This window comes from Narcine bancroftii, chromosome 7 (genome assembly GCF_036971445.1).
Source record: "Narcine bancroftii isolate sNarBan1 chromosome 7, sNarBan1.hap1, whole genome shotgun sequence".
Taxonomy (NCBI): domain Eukaryota; kingdom Metazoa; phylum Chordata; class Chondrichthyes; order Torpediniformes; family Narcinidae; genus Narcine; species Narcine bancroftii.
Genome location: NC_091475.1, coordinates 32,155,221 through 32,172,035, shown reverse-complemented (window position 1 = coordinate 32,172,035; position 16,815 = coordinate 32,155,221). Strand labels below are relative to the sequence as shown.

The window sequence follows — 16,815 nt, the reverse complement described above, 5'->3', positions numbered from 1 at the left end:
GAGACATTACAATATTGTATGTTTTATCACAAATAAGGCAAATTCTGGTGGAATCCTTACTCAAATTTATCTCACCTATTCTTGACTTAATCAAAACTAGCATCAATTAAAACAAGTCTAGTTTTTTATTCAAAATGGAATGTCAATTTTGCTGGGAAGGCCAACATTTATTGTTCATCTTTAAGAGCCCTTGCGATGGTAAGTGGTGAACTCTTACCTTGAACCTCTGCTGACCTTCTACTCTGCGGTGCCATTGGATAGAGTTGAGTCAGTTGACCAAGAAATAGAGAAAGAATGGTAATATATTTTCAAATCAGGGTGCTTTGTGATCTGGAGGGGAAAGTGTTTGCTGTCCTTTCCCTTCTGAATGATAAGGGCTGTAGACTTGGAAAGTGCCCCTCTAGATGCAGGGAGATAAGAGTTTGCACTGCTGTCAAACAGCTCCAACAACCAAGGGTTGATCTTGAGCTCCAGGGCTGTCAGTGTGGATGATGACCAGTCCATGTGGGTTGCCTACAGATGCTGTATTTTACTCTCACATCCCACTTGTCAGGGAAACAGGCTATGATAAACTCTCCACCAGGCTGGGTGAGAAGTAAGAGAATCACAGGGAGTTCAGATTGGAAAATAAGGGGTGGGGTGAGGGGAGGTGGTGAAATAAGACTGATGAGGTTGTTCCTTGAGCGACATAGACTCCATGTCTTAAATATGAGACAAGCCTTGGAGGTTTGCTATTATGCGACTGTGCACTCTTTCGCTTGCTTCAGCCACAGTACAGTACTGGTGGAAGAGGAGAATAAGAATATAAGAATGTGGAATCAGCCATCCAGCCCATCGAGCCTGCTCTACCACTCAATGAGATCGTGGCTGGTCTGATGATGGGCTCATCTCCATCTACCTGCCTTTTCCCCATATCCATTAATTGCCCTACTTTGTAAAAATCTATCCAAACTTGTCTTAAATATATTCACTGAGGTAGCCTCCATTACTTCAATGTACAGCAAATTCCATAGATTCATCTCTCTCTGGGAAAAACAGTTCTTCCTCATCTCTGCCCGAAATCTATTAGCCTGAATCTTGAAGCTATGTCCTCTAGTTCTCGTCTCCCTTACTAATGGGAACAACTTTCATAATTTTAGAAGTTTCTATAAGATCTCCTCTCAGGTTTAAGTATTGAGAAAGAAAAAGACTGGCAACCCAGGCCCATTTCGGTTAAATGGTGGCACCATTCTGTGAAGTCATGAGATGAGTCACTTACTGCATGTCGCCCAGCATTTGATCTGTTACTTTTGTCCAATGTAATTATGTGTTAGTCCTCTTAAATCTCTGGGCAATGATGATCCTTGGGTTGTTGCTGTGGGGACTAGTAATTCTATTGAATGTCAAACAGAAGAGGTTAGTCTTTGTCTTACTGGAAATAATTTTGGGGATGTGGAAAACGAGCGGGGGGTGGAAATGGAACTTTTGGGATTGTTCCACCAGGAGCTGGCATGGGCTCAATGGGCTGAATCTGTGCCATACGATTTCAAGATATACGTCTGAGCAATTTATCTCAATTACTTAAGGTAATCAGGCAAAAATGTCCGTGATTTTACCCTAGCTGTGAAATTTATATTATTCATCATCGATCAGTTTTATTCTAATGATGGCATTTCCATGGTCCCTGTAGTACATTATCTTTCTGGAATATTTCATCATGTGCAAGTGTACTTACTACTATTACCCCGGATTTTCAACTGGTTCCTCAATATTAGCTCAGTGACCTTATCCTGTGTCTGCCATGCAAAAGAACAGTAAATCTACTGGCATCTGAAACGAGTCACTCTTGTACTGATGGTCTATTTGTGCTCTGTGGTGATAGTTACCATTAACCTGATTATTTCTACACTAATATACACTAATCTGAACTATTGAACATTGGAAAAATAGCCCTTTAATAAAAGAGAATGGGTTCCGTCTACACTGATTTCTCTACAGGATGCTTCGAACTCAAAAAGCCTCATGTGAGCCTTCCTCTTTTTCATTTTGAAATCTACATTAACAATGAACATTGAGCAATCTTTCCTTGCACGTTTCTGTATCTCCTCCAAAAATTTTAAACCATTGGTGTCCTGCAGCTGACTACTGCTCACTGCAGTTTATGTTTTATAATAGAAATTAATCGAACCATTGTTGAGTAGCTGTCTTTATTAATGTTTGAAAAAAATCCTGATTTTTCTTTATTCAAAATCAGTACCTTTTGGTCTTTCGTCATGTATTTGTAGCTAAAAAAACATTCAATGAATGAAGAGAATCAAGAGTCTTGCTGGAATCATAAACGGTTTGGCAAGATGACACATGGTATTTTGTGCATCCAAGCCGAAAGATGGATATGTTCAGAACAACTATTACTTGAAAAACCTGGATGACATTTTTGATGATTGTAGGGAATTAGATCTTGTCCAACAATGGCATTTGCTGAAGAAACACACTATCAGTTTTCCAAAAGTAGAAATAGCTGAGATTAAAGTGAGGTCGATAGCCTTTCTTTACAACAGAGAAGGCTGAAAGATGAGGTGTTTACAGTTTAGAAGTAAATAAAGGAAACCTTGCTTCCAAAGGTTGGAAGTGTTGATGACCAGAGGGCATAAATGTAAGGCAACATAGGGAAGCAGAGATGAGTGGGTCTCATTGAAAAAGAGCCATCACAGACTTGAAACCACTGAAAACGCTTCAATATACTGTACATATTAGAGTTCAGACATTTATATATTTTCTTTGAGTGCCTTCAGAAAATTTCCACTAATTAGTCCCTTTAATATTGGTTTCTGCTTATACAATAAGTATCCCTCGATGTTTCTCTCAGTTCTCCAGAGAGCTAGTTACACTGCGAGCGATTAACACTCTCCGGTTTTAGTGTTTCTGTGTTTGGTCTGTGACTCATTAGTAATTCTGCACAATGTACAAGTTGATGGTTTACATAAATTACATTTGGAAACTGCAGATAACAAGCTATTAAGACATTAATTAGCATTCCCATTAAAAGCATGAATAACACAAATGCTCAATTCAAACATTGTACAAACCAAACGAAGGTTTCCTAACGTCAAAACTAGGCTAAATCATATTTCTTCTGAAAATGTAAATTCATCTTAATTTGGGTTTGTTTGTAATCTGATGCACTTGTACATATTTTTAAATAATGAGGTATTAAACAGCTTTACTGCAAGGCAAATTTCAATAAATGGAAAAGAAGGGCTTCCTTTGGTGGAACAGTTGAAAGAGATGTATTTTCATGTTTTAATTTTTTTAATTGTTCCAATAACAAATAGGTTCAAATCCTGCACAGCCGGTAAGGAGGGCGTATGTTCTCCCCATGACCTGCGTAGATTTTCCCTGGATGCTCCGGTTTCCCCCAATCTTCAAAAATGTAAAGGGTTGTAGGGTAATTGGATGTAAATGGACAGCACAGTTAGAAAGGTCAGAATCACTTCTTCTGTGTTATAAATAAAATGTTTTTAAAAAATCATCCTGAATTACATTTTAAAGTGATGCAACCAGTTCCATGGTATTCCCTTCTCCAATATTCTTTTCCTCCTTTTGGACACCTCGCTCCAAACATCTACCCTCTCTCAGCCTTTTAATTTCCATTTGCTGCCTTGACATTGATCACCATGATTTACCAACTCTATTCACCACTGCAACCTCATCCACAAACGTACAGCTCTCCACTCACTCCATACCAATCTCAATACTGTCATCAACTCTGCAGACAGTGGTGGTGCTGGTGAACTGACCTCCACCTCTCAGAGACCAGGTGGCAGCTTTGGGACAAACAAACCCATCAACAACTATTAGGTCAATGTCTCCCATACCATTACAGACCTCATAGTTTCCTGAGTTAAACAAGAAAATCTGCAGATGCTGGCGTCTAGTACGATATGGAAAAGTGCTGGAGAAACTCAGCAGATCAAACAGCATCTATTGGGAGTAAAGGGTAATCAATGTTTCAGGCCTGGGTTTCCAGAGCTCCAACCTAACAATTCCCTAACCCCTGCATGACCTTTTCTAAGTCTTATCTAAGATTCATAAACATGACTGCCCTGTAGACCAATTGTTTTTGCATGCTCCAGCCCCACTAAACTTATCTCTTTGAAACTTGACCATCCAGTCTCTCCTTGGCCAGTCCCTGGCCAGCCTTTTCCCACCTACATTTAAGACACCTCAATGCTCTCCATAATTTTAGCATCAACTATTTCCCTCTCCCCACTGCCACATCTTTACCATCGATGTTCACTCCCTAGACAAGTCCATTCCACATCCGGAAGCCCTACGTTCTTTCTCGAATACAGTCAGCACCTATCTACTATCATTCTCCTCCAAATACACCCACATGGGCTCCAGCCACACCTGCCTTTTAATTGGCTCAGTGAAACCATCCTTATTCCTAAACAACCCTGACATCACTCCCCAATTCTTTCTCCTCTGGTGCTGCCTTCTGCTTCTCTGCAGAACTTGGTAATTTCATCAACTTTTTCACTAAGTTCCAGTCTGGTTGCAAATTCACTTGGACCATTTCTGACACCTACAGTATCTCCCCTTTCTGGATCTCTTTGTCTCCATCTCAGGAAACAAACTATTTATTGACATTTATCACAAACGCACGGTTAGCTCCCACATGCCCTGCCGCAGCCTGCTAAATACAACAAAAATCTATGATGAAGTAAATAATTGATTAAAAAGTTTGCTTCAAGACTTCGGTACTCCAGGTGCACAGGCAACACTGTGGTTAGCGCAACACTGTTATAGTACCAGCTTCCGAGTTTCGAATCCTGTGCTGTCTGTCGGGAGTTTGTACGTTCTCCCCATGACTGCGTGGGTTTACTTCGGGTGCTCTGATTTGCTCTCACCCTCAAAACATACAGGTATTGTAGGTCAATTGGGTGTAAGTGGATGGCATGGGCTTGTGGGTCAGAAGGGCCTGTTACTGTGCTGTAGGCCTACATTTCTTTTTTAAAAATCTACAGTCACCCAGATTTCACTTCCTCCTTGTAAGGATGCCATCCTTTCAGCTTCTCCATCACCGCCATATCTGATCTCAAGCTTTCCACTCCAGGATGTTTGAAATGTCCTCCTTCAAAAAATCTGGCTCCCTCTTCTGCCCCGACAAGTACACAATATCAGAAGGCTTCCTTCGGTATCTATAATATTTTGATGTTTATCATCCAATAGATCTGAGTTGTGTCTATTAATAAACAATAATGATTAGAATGTTCAATTTACAACTATCCAATGGTATGCACTCATTTCTCCTCGGTTATAAGAAAGGACAATATTTTTGTGATCCTGTTGTCAAGTATAGAAAGGAAAGCTATTCCAGACATTGTGGAAATCCACTTGATCGATTTCAGAAATTAATCTTGCCAAAGATTATGAGATCAAAGGAGGTTGTTTTATGTCCAATGCAGCACAAGAACAGGCCCTTCTCCCCACCATGACGTCAATCTAACTAATCCCACCCACCAGCATCTGGTGGGCCTCTTCCACAAACAGCATCAAGGTGACCCAAAGCACTGCTTTAACATCAAAAAAAGCATGGAACAATTTCTTTCTCCTCATTTATATATCATTATTTATGGAATGTTGGTGCTCATAAGTTAGCTGGCACCTTTCCCACTGACAGCAACATTTTAGGAGCTCCTTCAGTTCCAAAATATATCTTGTCATTGCGGCACTTGCTTTCTATCAAGAGTGCTTTTTTTTTAAATAACTGTCCTGTAATTCTTCTCTTCATATTTTTGTTGGCCACAGTCTCATGTTTTACTTTGAAGTTCAGGTAACAGCAACTGACGAGCTATACGTTTAAAGATTTGCGTGGGCAGTGTATATTTTGCGTAGACTAGCCTCTCGTGTTCTTGCTGTCGGTGTTTTTGATTCTGGGTGATCCAATTGTTGCGAGTTATTAATTTGCTGATTTTATTTAGCCTGAAAGAGCTATTTCTTTATTGTTGAAGCCAGTAGCTAAAGAAATTCAGCATTCTGGAAAATATCATTTTTTGTTCGTCATTTGGTCTCAAGTAAGGTCATCGAATCTTGTATTTAGTATTAGGATGTGTATGAAGATGGCTGAGTGGATCCATGTGGGCTCGTGAGTTCCTTTCACACCAATGACAGAGGCGAAGGGATGCTATAGTATCAGCGCTTCTTGATCTTCCAGATTCTCTTTTTCTCACTGCTTCCTTCAGGTTACTCATCAGAATGAGCAAACGAGACAATCCACTGCTTTGAGTTCACTGTGGGGTGTGCCTGTGTTGAAACTCGTCAGCCATGTTCTAAGAGAGTCTTTGTATCTCTTTTTCTGGCCACCACATGACCTTTTGCCCTCAGTCAGTTCTCTATAAATTATGGTACTTGCTTTGTTTCCTGTCATCAGATGTTCTTCTAGCATGGTCCACCCATCTAACCCGTGACTCTTACAGTAGTGTGTATGTGCTGAGGTTTGTCGGGAATAGAATCTGTAGGCAGCCACACCACCCCTGATGCCTGAGAGACCCCGCCCCGACAGCCCTCACCCCTGCTGCCTGACAGCCCCCACCCCTGCTGCCTAACAACCCCCCACCCCTGCTGCCTGACAGATCCCCCACCCCTGCTGCCTGACAGATCCCCCACCCCTGCTGCCGCTGCACCACCCTGTTGCCTGAGCCCTGCCGCCCTGCTGCCCGACAACTCCCCCCTGCTCTGCTGCCTTCCTCCTCCATTTCCCTCCCTCCCCAAACCCCTCTCTCTTCCATTCCCCCTTCCTCTTGCCCCATCTCCCCCTATCAGCCCCACACAGATCCCACCACCCTGCTCCATCTCGACAGCCCCGTTGCCCCCTCCACCCCCGCCTAACAGCCCCGTCAGGAGCAGGTGGAATGAGGAGCATGGCGGAATGAGGGAGCACAACCTTTCAGCACCACGTCAGTAATCTTACCTTCCTGTTTGGAGCTGCTTTCAGTGGCAATCCTATTACACAGGAGGTGGAGCGACTTCAGCATACTTCTGACACTATACCCCTAGGTGGAGGGATTATGGAGCAAGTTGGACCAGCCATCCTCCTTTGGAACAATTTAAAGGTAGAGGAAAAATCGCTAATTTTCACTATGAAAGGACCTAAAGTGTCTAGAATCTTATCTTTCCATTCTGTGCAGTCATATCCTGTGGAAGTTGTTAAGGTGTCTGGCATGCCTGCTGTGCAGTATCTACTTCTCACGAGCACAGAGTAGGGTGGGTATGACAACAGCAGGATATAGCTTGGTCAGCAGACTAATTCCTCTTGGAAATTTGTCCAAGTTCTCCAGTACATCAAAACATGTTCATCAAAAAAGAGGACTCCTTTAAGGTGGTTTCTTTGGTCAGGTGTCCTCAGGTTTAAAACAGCATCACCAATCCTGTATAGAAGGTTGATTCCATCTTTTTTATCAGGGAAGGCATGAAACTGTTTTGCAGAATAATGTGGGGGCATGCACACAGCTGAGTTTCACATCAATGTGACTAGAAATTGGTTTGAAGACATTGCGTCATCCATTACCCTGGTCATCATACCTTCATGGAGTCATTAGACAACTGAGATAGCCTTGTTAGGGAAGCTATTCTTTGCCATGATCTTCCGTATGCCCACACGGCCAACAGTGTCAGAAGCTTCAGTTAGATTAACAAAGGTGGTGAGCGGGCTGTAGTTTTGTTCTTGGCACTTTTTTCTAAGTGAATAATCTAGTTAACCATGGCAAGGAATCTACCAGCAGTCAAGAATAACAAAATTCCTTTGTGCAGACTTGACAGTTCCCCTGTAGCCTTGAAAAGAGGTGTAATTGAGCATCATTGAAGTCTTGATATACTTTTCCTTGTTCCATAATTAAAGTAGCTTAATTACTTACTCAGTCAATAGTGACCCCACTCATGCTGGAACAGATTTGTTCCCAGAGCTTTTCCACATGAGAACCGTGATGTTAGAGCTACTGCCAGGTCTTGCGGGGGGGGAGAGGGGGTGGTTCAGTAAGAGTAAGGTGTGTTGGATGTTGTGGCATGCAATCGATGGCTTCATCACTAATTGAAAACAGTCTTTTTAGTTCAGAATTGAAATGATCACCCCCATCTCTCTAAGGTCTGTTTCTTTTTGGAGCTGAGTGTCGATCAGTAGAGGTGAACCACCAAATGGCTGAGGACCGTCTACAGATTTTAGACCAGCATAGAGGTTTTTGGACCCTTTTTAATAATATAGCTTGAGTGAAACTTGTCTGGCAATTGAGGGGCAACTGACAGAGAATGGCTGAGGCTACACATTCTAAAGCAGCCGTGGAAATGAAGAGTGCAGGGGATCAGGCATTAGCTTTGCCATGAAGACTAAAGTCCTCCACAGTTTAACACGTCTCCCTAATTTAAGATAGGTTCATGATTCTACAACTCCCATTGGTTGTCGCCAAAACTCCTACAATAATAAATGATGATGATGCCAAAGGCAAATTCTGTGACGTTATGGACTCAATGTTCTCACCTGTGAAGTTATGGACTCATTGGTCTCACCTGTGAAGTTATGGACTCATTGATCTCACCTGTGAAGTTATGGACTCATTGATCGTACCTGTGAAGTTATGGACTCATTGATCTCACCTGTGAAGTTATCGACTCAATGATCTCACCTGTGAAGTTATGGGTTATGGACTCAATGATCTCACCTGTGAAGTTATGGACTCAATGATCTCACCTGTGAAATTATGGACTCATTGATCTCACCTGTGAAGTTATGGACTCATTGATCTCACCTGTGAAGTTATGGACTTAATGATCTCACCTGTGAAGTTATGGACTCATTGATCTCACCTATGAAGTTATGGACTCATTGACCTCAACTGTGAAGTTATGGACTCATTGATCTCACCTGTGAAGTTGTGGACTCGATGATCTCACCTGTTAAGTTATGGACTCAATGATCTCACCTGTGGTTAAGTCAGAGAAGCTCATTATTTTGTGCAAGGGTGTGAACGAATGACTGATCCTGGAAAGGAGCCATTGGAAAGGGTAATAGTGATGGCCTCAGGCTGAGCGACTTGCATGACTTAATGATGGCCATCACCATCTTTTGTCAAGCAAATCATCACAAGAATTCTTGAATGCATCTGCATGCTAAGCACTGGCATCTATGTTGTTGTCAGGAAGAAAGGCCAGTGAAACTGAATGACTACGCCCACGTGTGGCACAGATTGTCAGACAGATCATAGGCTCATTATCTCCAAATTCCATCCTCGTATCTACACTGAGAGGCATTCCCTAAAGCAATGACTCAAGGCAAACAGACTTGAGGATGATATAGTGAACGGAGAGTTTAGGGCAGAGGTTGGTAACCTATTAAATCATCTGGACGTCAATACTGGTAATTTTTAAAATAATTTAAATTTAGACATACTGCACGGTAACAGGTCCTTCTAGCCCATGAGCCTATACCACCCAATTGACCTCCAACCCCGATACATTTTGAAGGATGAAGGGAAACCGGAGCACCTGGAGGAAACCCACGCAGACACAAGGAGAATGTACAAGCTCCTTACAGATAGCACCAGATTCAAACCCCACTGCAACAGTGATGCGCTCACCACTACACTAACCGTGCTGCCCTAATGCAGAAGCTCTATTCAAAGACACCATATACAGAACCGCCTTTAGTAAGCTTGCACCAAAGACATGGAAACAAGTGAGCAGGTTTGATGAAAACCATGAGATAATCAAGTCTTTGCCTGACAAAAATAAAGCACAATCTTCACACAGCATTCCAGAGAGATACTACATCCATCTCTCAAAAGGATGCCAGTTCCAACATTCACAGCAGTGTCCAAAGCAAGCTGTGGTGCTCAGTAAGAAAACGAATGAAATGCAGAGCTCAGTTCTGGAAAATGAAGGGGAAATTGACAGCCTTTTTTTTTCCAGAGTTTTTTTTTCAGATTATACAAACATATTTTTGGAAATATAGTTCTTCACAGTAACTGTTCCTACCAGCCAGATGATGGTCATTCAGCTGTTTGGCGAGTTTGTGAATGTAGTCTTCATTTCAGATTCAGAGTTCAGATTTGTTGTCAGAGGACATACATGAAATCACGAACAAACCTGAGATTCCTCTTTTCCTGCAGGCGCAGCACAATTGGTAGTGCAAAAAATACACTGTACACAGCGTAAACATGTAAACAAATTACAGAACTTTAAACAGATAATGAATGTAAACAAACTGACAGTGAACTGCAGAGAGAACAAAAGAAAATCAATAAAGTACACAAATAAGAATCCTTTAAAAAGTCTCTAATTGAGCTTGTCATTGAGGAGTCTGATGGTGGAGGGGTAGCAGCTGTTCCTGAACCTGGTGATCTGAGTCTTGTGGCACCTGTACCTCTTTCCTGATGGCAGCAGTGAAAACAGAGCATTTGTTGGGTCTTTGATGATTGCTGCTGTTCTCCTGACGGCAGTGTTCCCTATAGATGTACTCACTAGTGGGGAGGGTTTTACCTGTGATGTCCTGGGCTTTATGCTCGGGGTACTGGTGTTCCCAGCACACTGTCCACCACACCTCTATAGAAATTTGCCAGGGTTTCTGCTGTCATACCAAACCTCTGCAAACTCCCGAGGAACTAGAGACACTGACATTCTTTATTCACGATCCCATTGGTGTGTTGGATCCAGAAAAGATCCTCCGAGATAGTGACTCCCAAGAACTTAATTTGCTCACCCTCTCCATCTCTGATCCCCCAATGATCACTGGATTGTATGAATGCCTCTGGCTTTGCTTTCCTGAAGTCAACAATTAGCTCCTTAGTTTTGGTGACATTAAGTGCAAGGTTGTCGTTCATACTCCATCCAACCTGTATGCTGAGTCATCCCCTTCCTTTATGCAACCCACACAGACGTAGGTGTAAAGTGAGTAGACCAGGGGGCTAAGAACACAGCCTTGTGGTGCTCCAGTACTGAAGGAGATTGTGGAGGAGAGGTTCTTACCACTCTTCACTGATTGTGGTCTGGAGGTGAGGAAATCCAGCATCCAACCTGATCAGTTTTGAGGTGATGATAGTGTTAAATGCTGAAATGTAGTCAATAAAAAGCATGCTGATGTATGCATCTTTGCTGTCCAGGTGTTCCAGGACTGGGTAGAGCCAGTGAGAAGGTATCCGCAGTAGACCTGTTTCTACGATAGGTGAATTGGAATAGATCCATGTCACCACTCAGACAGGAGCTGATATGCTTCAAAACTCTTCATCACTGTTGATGTAAGTGCTACTGCTCGATAGTCATTAAGGCAGGTTACTACCTTCTTCTTGGGCACTGATATGATTGACACCTGTTTGAAACAGGTCAGTACTATGCCCTGCTGGAGTGAGATATTGAAGATGTCCATGAATACCTTGGTAAGTCTGTCAGCACAGATTTTTGATACTCTACCAGGTACTCCATCAAGGCTGGATGCTCGAATTCTCTCTCCTGAAGGCAGCACATATGACATCCTCAGAGTCGGTCAGGATGGGGTCATCAGGGGCTATGGGGGTGCAGAGAGTGGTTCTTTGTTATTACTGTCATCAAATCAGGTGTAGAAGACATTGAATTCCTCTGGGAGAGAAGCTTTTCCATTACCAGATTTGGTTTTGGCCTTTAGGCCTGCCTCAGCTATCAGGTGTCCCTTGTTATTTCCATTTTTATCTGGAATCTCCACTTTGCCTGGGAGATAGTTTTTTGCAGGCCATTTCTGCTCCTGCTCTACTAATCTGGATCTCCTGACTTATATGCTTGCAAACTGGGTCTCAGCATGTTCCGGATTTCATTGTTCATCCAGGGCTTCTAGTTGGGGAAAACCCTGAACAATTTGGCAGGAAAGCACTCATCCACAGCTGTTTTGATAAAGTGTGTGTCAGCCTTGATGTATTCATTCAGATTCTCAGCTGAGTCCTTGAACACCGCCCAATCCACTGGCTTGAGGAAGTCCTGTTACCACCTTCTAGCAATCCTGACCTCCAGAGCCTCTCTTTGTAGACTCTGTCTGTACGAAGACAGAAGAAGCACAGCCAGGTGATCAGACTTCCCAAAGTGTTGTCTTAGAAAAGAACGCTAGGCCTTCCTTACCTTGATGTAGCAGTAACCAAGTGTGCTGGTACAGCAGGTTATATGCTGCTGGTAGTTAGGCATAGTTTTCTTGACACAGGCCAGGTTAAAGTGGTTAAAATTAAATCAATTAAAATGGAAGTAAATAATTACCTATTTAAAAGAATTAGAGCAAAATAATGAATTAGAAGCCCATAAAATGTTCACAAACAATAACAATAAAGCAAAATAACTCCCCGTCACCTCAAAATTTGCAGAACTATTGAAATCAGCAGATACGTGGATCCTGCACTGGATACATTCTTACACACCTTCTGAGAGGCAATACCAGCACGATGCTGAAGATTCCCAGCAGGACTGGTCCTAGCTGCCAGACTCCATGTGGAGTCTAAGAATAGAACAGTCACAGGTGACCTTGCGAAAGTAGTTATAGCCAGTTAGAATTGCCAACAAAACTCATTGGGTAAGGCCCAATGACTCGAGCTCTGATACCTGCTCCTGAAGGTGCAAAGGCCAATAACTCAATTCCCTCTCTAAAACCTCTATCCCTTTTTCCTTTCCTTTTTTAAAGATGCATCATAAACCATCCTCTTTCACCTAGCTTTTTAAGTTTTTAAAGTAAATTTGGAGATGCAGCATGGTAACTGGCCCTTCCGGCCCATGAACCTTGCCACCCAAAAACACCAATTAACTTACAAACCCCACATAATTTTTGAGGGTGGGAAGAAACCAAAGTACCTGGAGGAAACCCATGCAGACATGGGGAAAACATGCAAACTCCTTGCAGACAGCTCCAGATTCTGTAATAGCGTTGCGCTAACTGCTTCGCCATCCATGCCACTTCTGCAACAGACACCAGGAATTTGGACTGAGCCACAAGAATGAGTGACATAACAATGGCATTTGCTGTTGGCCTCATGAAACTCTGATGTACTTGCCCTGCATTGACACTCACTGGTGTCAGGCCATGGGTTGGGGATTCTTGGTGACTGGTATCTGTGAAGACATCAAGTTGGCTCAATCACTCAAATGCAGGCACATTTTCCATTTCAACTTTCTGCAACTCGCGTAAAAACTGGAGGCATTTTATCATGGCCAGTTGGCCTATCAACCTGCACTATGATTGTGGTTGGAAATGGGAACACCGGGAAGAAATCCACTTGGTCACAGAGAGAATGGGCAAACTCCACATCGACAGCACCCGAGGCCAGAACTGAACTCACTGGAGCTGTGTGGCAGCAGCCATACAAGCTGTGTTATTGTGCTGCCCAGGAGCTGGGGGCAATTTTAAATTAAACTTTTCATATTTCAGAATGCCAAGCAAAGAATGGAAAATTGCATATTTATTTAAAGCTGAAACTTTAATATTTTGGGTTTTTTTTTAATGCTTCTCTTTAAAGACCTTGAGCCTGGAAGTTAGATGTTACCCATTTCTGTTGCCTACAATTGAAGCTGCATTCTGGCCAAATGCCAAATTTGCATCACCTGTGGAATTGCTCCATTGGGACGGTCTCACTTGACTAACACACGACCATGGTTTTCCCCATTTAACAGTTAGAAGCTGCTGTGTATGTTCACAGATGGCAGCTGCTACCTGAACACTCAGCTGCCATCTCACTTGGGCACTGCCTCCTGGGAGGGAGGTCAATGCTGTTGACACCACGGAGATGAGGGAAAATGCTGGAGGGAACCAAGATGTTTGTTTGGTTTTCATATCCCTCGGTGTTTTCTTGTGACCCTGTTGAGTGGATCGTCATTGTTGTGAGAAGTTAAAGGAGCCTTCTACTTTAGTCCCAGATCTGTTCAGAAATCTTGAGAGACTGCCACAGTTTATTTCATCGAGCCATCAGAGTGAGGAGACCTTATTTTCATTGTACATGCTGAAGAAAAATCATGCTACATATAAACTCAAGACCCAAATGTAAAAGGTAAATGCACCCTTTACAGACTTTTCAAATGATGCACTTTATTTAACAAAATTAACTAGTTTATATCAAAGAAAATATATACATGAATACAGTTGATAGAGTAAAATCCCTGGTATCTGGCACCTTTGAGATTGGAAGATGCCAGATAAGCAAGCTTTCTGGTTGCTTGAGGCTCATGCTTATAATGCCTAAGTAATACACCTGCATTAAGAATAAACAGTTTAAAAGACAAAAAAAAACTTCACTTGCATGAATATATAAACTTTAAAGCATTTAAAGGGATAAGGAGACACTTTAAGGGAGTCGCCCTAATGCCAAGCAGCATCAACCAGCTCTTTCTCCTGGGCAAAGCCATTTTATTCAAACACAACTTTATTCAAACTATATTCAAACAGCTGCCACGACAAAGAATGACCAAGGCACTCCGCTGGCTGAATATTTGCTCCCATCTACACCAAGGTTTCATGTGTTACTTCAGAGAAAATTTGCTTTTACAGTTTTAAACTTTTATTTACATTTTATTTTATTCTTATTTATTTTAATTTTATTTATTCATTTTTGTTGATTTTTTTGCCACTTGCTTGAGGTTGCCAGTTGCTTGAAATCTGGATGACAGGTTTTACTGTCTAAAGATGCAACTCAGGGCAACATTCCTAGTCGTACAATTTGTAATTGTATATAGTACACAACAAAGCATTTGCCCTATGTGGGTATGAAGCCTCCCCACATCATTCTACTGCATTCCCTACACCTCACGTGAGTGCATCTTGCACCACATGACGTGCTCTTGTAATTTGCCAGCAAAACATAATCATGTACAATTCCACGGAGAGTGGCCGGTGAGTTTGAGACATATGGCCTTTTTCACGAAGCTGGTTCTCTTTCATTTTTCCAGTGAATAAACTATAGACCCCAAAGCCTTGTGTGCAGATATGCAGGCATTGTGATTGAAGTAAAAACACAATGCTGGAGAAAATCAACAGGTGAAACAGTGTACTTTATGTAGCAGAGATAAACATAATCAACATTTCAGGCTTGAGCCCTTCATCAAGGTGTGAACAAAATGTAGACAGGTGCCTGAACAAATGATCAGGGAGGGGCAGGGGGAGGAGCACAGTCCCACAGGCAGGAGGTAATAGGTGGATAAGGGAGAGAGGGCACACCAGCAAATAGGTGGAGGGGCAGGGCTAGCCATGTAAATGGAGAGGGAAGGGAATGGAGAGCTGGAGGAATAAAAACATAGAATGGGAAGGTGAATGTGAGTAGGCAAGCAAAAACTGGATAAGATAGTGTTAATGCCACCTGGTTGGAGAGGGCCCAGACGGAAAATTAAGTGTTGCTCCTCCAATTTATGACCCTGGTTTGACAGCAAATGAGGCCATGGACAGATATGTCCGAATGGGAGTGGGGCTTAGAATTGAAATGGTTGGCCACTGGGAAATCCCTGTCACTATTGCAAACAGAGCGAAGGTGCTCAGCGAAGCAATCTCCCAGTCTGCGTCCGGTCTCTCCAATGTAGAACAGGCCATAACGGGAGCAACAGATGCAGTAGATGACTCCCACAGATGCACCAGTGAAATGTTGCCTCACTAGAAAAGACTGTTTGGGGCCCTGAATGATGGCGAGGGAGGAGGTCTGGGTGCGTGTGGCATTTCCTGCAACTGCAGGGGAAGATGCCAAGGGAGCAATTTGTGGGAAAGGATGAGTGGACGAAGGGAAGGGCCCATACAGAAGGCAGAGAGGTGGGGGGAGAGGGAAAATTGTGTCTGGTGGTAAAAATTATAAAGGATAATGTGCTGGATGTGGATGCTGGTATGTGAGGACAAGGGGAATCTTGTTTTTATTGCGTCAGGCAGCGGGTGATTGTCTCTTCTGCCAAACCTCCGAAAGAGGGGTAGGAATTCCTCACCACTGTCACCGAATAGCTACTCCTGACCTATTAAAATCCCATTTCTTATGCTACACAGACCTTCTGTGATAGTTTTTACTTATATTTTTTCATGAATATTTACCAAAAAACTTTGAAGAAATTAACTTCAGTAAGACATGTCCAGTGGTGAGTACGAGAATTCCAAGTAGTGTGGTCAGAAAACCATGACTTTGTTCATTGTTTTTGCCCGTATACTTACTTTCGATAGCAAATGAGTGCTGAGTTATGAAGGTTTATTATTCGTGAAAATTAAAATTGTAGACACATCAGTAGTGCACATTGACTTTATTGATATTATTGACAGTAAAATAAGAATTATTCATATGGGAGAAGGAGTGAAGAAAAGTACAAGCAGCCATTCTTGAGTGACTCCGTTTGTAGAGTTAAACCTGATTAAAGCAGCGCCTTGCAGATCAAAAATGTCCCTGATTTGATTGAACTGAGCAGTGTATTTTTCATAAGCAGGGGAGAGATTTGTATTGGACAGAAGAGTGGCCAAGGAAAAGTATTGAAGATATTGACATCCTGTGAGAACAAAATATAGATTTGGCCTCAGTGAAATAACCTGATGGTATGACAAGGATGTGCCCACAAAACTCTGCAGGAGGCAGGCAGTGCCCTTGTGAGGAAAAAACATGAAATTGCATTGTTGTCAAAGGTTATACAAGATGATAAACTTCCTATTTTAAATGAACAGCAAACAGAATTAACTACAACCAGTTACATTCTTGACAAAAGTCTGTTGTCTATATTCATTGATTTAATGAGAAAGTTTAATACTTTGATAATCTAATGCAACAATGACAGTAAGTTTGCTTTTGGAGTCTGTGAAGTTTGTATTTGTCAACATAATTATTTCCTCTGACC

The 16,815-nt window shown here is 42.3% G+C and overlaps 1 protein-coding gene across 1 annotated transcript in view; it reads left to right on the top strand.

The window, feature by feature from the left end:
- Positions 1-16,815, top strand: part of epha6 (eph receptor A6) — a 429,920-nt gene that overhangs the window by 213,183 nt on the left and 199,922 nt on the right. The window lies entirely within an intron of this gene.